This window comes from Watersipora subatra, chromosome 3, assembly GCF_963576615.1.
Source record: "Watersipora subatra chromosome 3, tzWatSuba1.1, whole genome shotgun sequence".
Taxonomy (NCBI): Eukaryota; Metazoa; Bryozoa; class Gymnolaemata; order Cheilostomatida; family Watersiporidae; genus Watersipora; species Watersipora subatra.
In genome coordinates, this window is record NC_088710.1 from 40,346,204 (window position 1) to 40,352,062 (window position 5,859).

The following is a 5,859-nucleotide window of genomic DNA, read 5'->3' on the forward strand; positions in this document are numbered from 1 at the left end:
ATTTTACAAACGTTTGACAAGACTGAAAAATGTAAATTTCCAATTTCAACCAAACATGCTAGAAATGCTCCAATTGAGCTAATTAGCTTATTGAGAGAATATTGCAATTGTCTGACAAAAGTGAAAAATGTAAATTTCCAATTTCAACCAAACATGATAGAAATGCTCCAATTGAGCTAATTAGCTTATTGTGAGAATATTACAAACGTCTGACAAAAGTGAAAATGTAAATTTCCAATTTCAACCAAACATGCTAGAAATGCTCAAATTGCGCAAATAAGGCTATTTTAAGAATTTTACAAACGTCTGACAAAACTGAAAAATGTAAATTTCCAATTTCAACCAAACATGCTAGAAATGCTCCAATTGAGCTAATTAGCTTATTGAGAGAATATTGCAATTGTCTGACAAAAGTGAAAAATGTAAATTTCCAATTTAAACCAAACATGCTAGAAATGCTCCAATTGAGCTAATTAGCTTATTGTGAGAATATTACAAACGTCTGACAAAACTGAAAAATGTAAATTTCCAATTTCAACCAAACATGCTAGAAATGCTCAAATTGCGGAAATAAGCTTACTGTAAGAATTTTACAAACGTCTGACAAAAGTGAAAAAGTGTAAATTTCCAATTTCAACCAAACATGCTAGAAATGCTCCAATTGAGCTAATTAGCTTATTGTGAGAATATTACAAACGTCTGACAAAAGTGAAAAATGTAAATTTCCAATTTTAACCAAACATGCTAGAAATGCTCAAATTGCGCAAATAAGCCTACTGTAAGAATTTTACAAACGTCTGACAAAACTGAAAAATGTAAATTTCCAATTTCAACCAAACATGCTAGAAATGCTCCAATTGAGCTAATTAGCTTATTGTGAGAATATTACAAACGTCTGACAAAACTGAAAAATGTAAATTTCCAATTTCAACCAAACATGCTAGAAATGCTCAAATTGCGCAAATAAGCCTACTGTAAGAATTTTCCAAACGTCTGACAAAACTGAAAAATGTAAATTTTCAATTTCAACCAAACATGCTAGAAATGCTCCAATTGAGCTAATTAGCTTATTGTGAGAATATTGCAATTGTCTGACAATAGTGAAAAATGTAAATTTACCATTTCAACCAAACATGTTAGAAATGCTCCAATTGAGCTAATTAGCTTATTGTGAGAATATTACAAACGTCTGACAGAACTGAAAAATGTAAATTTCCAATTTCAACCAAACATGCTAAAAATGCTCCAATTGAGCTAATTAGCTTATTGAGAGAATATTGCAATTGTCTGACAAAAGTGAAAAATGTAAATTTCCAATTTAAACCAAACATGCTAGAAATGCTCCAATTGAGCTAATTAGCTTATTGTGAGAATATTACAAACGTCTGACAAAACTGAAAAATGTAAATTTCCAATTTCAACCAAACATGCTAGAAATGCTCAAATTGCGGAAATAAGCTTACTGTAAGAATTTTACAAACGTCTGACAAAAGTGAAAAAGTGTAAATTTCCAATTTCAACAAAACATGCTAGAAATGCTCCAATTGAGCTAATTAGCTTATTGTGAGAATATTACAAACGTCTGACAAAGCTGAAAAATGTAAACTTCCAATTTTAACCAAACATGCTAGAAATGCTCAAATTGCGCAAATAAGCCTACTGTAAGAATTTTCCAAACGTCTGACAAAACTGAAAAATGTAAATTTTCAATTTCAACCAAACATGCTAGAAATGCTCCAATTGAGCTAATTAGCTTATTGTGAGAATATTGCAATTGTCTGACAAAAGTGAAAAATGTAAATTTACATTTTCAACCAAACATGTTAGAAATGCTCCAATTGAGCTAATTAGCTTATTGAGAGAATATTGCAATTGTCTGACAAAAGTGAAAAATGTAAATTTCCAATTTCAACCAAACATGCTAGAAATGCTCCAAATGAGCTAATTAGCTTATTGTGAGAATATTACAAACGTCTGCCAAAAGTGAAAAATGTAAATTTCCAATTTCAACCAAACATGCTAGAAATGCTCAAATTGCGCAAATAAGCCTTCTGTAAGAATTTTACAAACGTCTGACAAAACTGAAAAATGTAAATTTCCAATTTCAACCAAACATGCTAGAAATGCTCCAATTGAGCTAATTAGCTTATTGAGAATATATTGCAATTGTCTGACAAAAGTGAAAAATGTAAATTTCCAATTTAAACCAAACATGCTAGAAATGCTCCAATTGAGCTAATTAGCTTATTGTGAGAATATTACAAACGTCTGACAAAACTGAAAAATGTAAATTTCCAATTTCAACCAAACATGCTAGAAATGCTCCAATTGAGCTAATTAGCTTATTGTGAGAATATTACAAACGTCTGACAAAACTGAAAAATGTAAATTTCCAATTTCAATCAAACATGTTAGAAATGCTCCAATTGAGCTAATTAGCTTATTGTGAGAATATTGCAATCGTCTGACAAAAGTGAAAAATGTAAATTTCCAATTTCAACCAAACATGCTAGAAATGCTCCAATTGAGCTAATTATCTTATTGTGAGAATATTACAAACGTCTGACAAAAGTGAAAAATGTAAATTTCCAATTTCAACCAAGCATGCTAGAAATGCTCAAATTGCGCAAATAAGCCTACTGTAAGAGTTTTACAAACGTCTGACAAAACTGAAAAATGTAAATTTCCAATTTCAACCAAACATGCTAGAAATGCTCCAATTGAGCTAATTAGCTTAATGAGAGAATATTGCAATTGTCTGACAAAAGTGAAAAATGTAAATTTCCAATTTCAACCAAACATGCCAGAAATGCTCCAATTGAGCTAATTAGCTTATTGTGAGAATATTACAAACGTCTGCCAAAATTGAAAAATTTAAATTTCCAATTTCAACCAAACATGCTAGAAATGCTCAAATTGCGCAAATAAGCCTACTGTAAGAATTTTACAAACGTCTGACAAAACTGAAAAATGTAAATTTCCAATTTCAACCAAACATGCTAGAAATGCTCAAATTGCGCAAATAAGCCTATTGTAAGAATTTTACAAACGTTTGACAAGACTGAAAAATGTAAATTTCCAATTTCAACCAAACATGCTAGAAATGCTCCAATTGAGCTAATTAGCTTATTGAGAGAATATTGCAATTGTCTGACAAAAGTGAAAAATGTAAATTTCCAATTTCAACCAAACATGCTAGAAATGCTCCAATTGAGCTAATTAGCTTATTGTGAGAATATTACAAACGTCTGACAAAAGTGAAAATGTAAATTTCCAATTTCAACCAAACATGCTAGAAATGCTCAAATTGCGCAAATAAGGCTATTTTAAGAATTTTACAAACGTCTGACAAAACTGAAAAATGTAAATTTCCAATTTCAACCAAACATGCTAGAAATGCTCCAATTGAGCTAATTAGCTTATTGAGAGAATATTGCAATTGTCTGACAAAAGTGAAAAATGTAAATTTCCAATTTAAACCAAACATGCTAGAAATGCTCCAATTGAGCTAATTAGCTTATTGTGAGAATATTACAAACGTCTGACAAAACTGAAAAATGTAAATTTCCAATTTCAACCAAACATGCTAGAAATGCTCAAATTGCGGAAATAAGCTTACTGTAAGAATTTTACAAACGTCTGACAAAAGTGAAAAAGTGTAAATTTCCAATTTCAACCAAACATGCTAGAAATGCTCCAATTGAGCTAATTAGCTTATTGTGAGAATATTACAAACGTCTGACAAAAGTGAAAAATGTAAATTTCCAATTTTAACCAAACATGCTAGAAATGCTCAAATTGCGCAAATAAGCCTACTGTAAGAATTTTACAAACGTCTGACAAAACTGAAAAATGTAAATTTCCAATTTCAACCAAACATGCTAGAAATGCTCCAATTGAGCTAATTAGCTTATTGTGAGAATATTACAAACGTCTGACAAAACTGAAAAATGTAAATTTCCAATTTCAACCAAACATGCTAGAAATGCTCAAATTGCGCAAATAAGCCTACTGTAAGAATTTTCCAAACGTCTGACAAAACTGAAAAATGTAAATTTTCAATTTCAACCAAACATGCTAGAAATGCTCCAATTGAGCTAATTAGCTTATTGTGAGAATATTGCAATTGTCTGACAATAGTGAAAAATGTAAATTTACCATTTCAACCAAACATGTTAGAAATGCTCCAATTGAGCTAATTAGCTTATTGTGAGAATATTACAAACGTCTGACAGAACTGAAAAATGTAAATTTCCAATTTCAACCAAACATGCTAAAAATGCTCCAATTGAGCTAATTAGCTTATTGAGAGAATATTGCAATTGTCTGACAAAAGTGAAAAATGTAAATTTCCAATTTAAACCAAACATGCTAGAAATGCTCCAATTGAGCTAATTAGCTTATTGTGAGAATATTACAAACTTCTGACAAAACTGAAAAATGTAAATTTCCAATTTCAACCAAACATGCTAGAAATGCTCAAATTGCGGAAATAAGCTTACTGTAAGAATTTTACAAACGTCTGACAAAAGTGAAAAAGTGTAAATTTCCAATTTCAACAAAACATGCTAGAAATGCTCCAATTGAGCTAATTAGCTTATTGTGAGAATATTACAAACGTCTGACAAAGCTGAAAAATGTAAACTTCCAATTTTAACCAAACATGCTAGAAATGCTCAAATTGCGCAAATAAGCCTACTGTAAGAATTTTCCAAACGTCTGACAAAACTGAAAAATGTAAATTTTCAATTTCAACCAAACATGCTAGAAATGCTCCAATTGAGCTAATTAGCTTATTGTGAGAATATTGCAATTGTCTGACAAAAGTGAAAAATGTAAATTTACATTTTCAACCAAACATGTTAGAAATGCTCCAATTGAGCTAATTAGCTTATTGAGAGAATATTGCAATTGTCTGACAAAAGTGAAAAATGTAAATTTCCAATTTCAACCAAACATGCTAGAAATGCTCCAAATGAGCTAATTAGCTTATTGTGAGAATATTACAAACGTCTGCCAAAAGTGAAAAATGTAAATTTCCAATTTCAACCTAACATGCTAGAAATGCTCAAATTGCGCAAATAAGCCTTCTGTAAGAATTTTACAAACGTCTGACAAAACTGAAAAATGTAAATTTCCAATTTCAACCAAACATGCTAGAAATGCTCCAATTGAGCTAATTAGCTTATTGAGAATATATTGCAATTGTCTGACAAAAGTGAAAAATGTAAATTTCCAATTTAAACCAAACATGCTAGAAATGCTCCAATTGAGCTAATTAGCTTATTGTGAGAATATTACAAACGTCTGACAAAACTGAAAAATGTAAATTTCCAATTTCAACCAAACATGCTAGAAATGCTCCAATTGCGGAAATAAGCTTACTGTAAGAATTTTACAAACGTCTGACAAAAGTGAAAAAGTGTAAATTTCCAATTTCAACCAAACATGCTAGAAATGCTCCAATTGAGCTAATTAGCTTATTGTGAGAATATTACAAACGTCTGACAAAAGTGAAAAATGTAAATTTCCAATTTTAACCAAACATGCTAGAAATGCTCAAATTGCGCAAATAAGCCTACTGTAAGAATTTTACAAACGTCTGACAAAACTGAAAAATGTAAATTTCCAATTTCAACCAAACATGCTAGAAATGCTCCAATTGAGCTAATTAGCTTATTGTGAGAATATTACAAACGTCTGACAAAACTGAAAAATGTAAATTTCCAATTTCAACCAAACATGCTAGAAATGCTCAAATTGCGCAAATAAGCCTACTGTAAGAATTCTCCAAACGTCTGACAAAACTGAAAAATGTAAATTTTCAATTTCAACCAAACATGCTAGAAATGCTCCAAT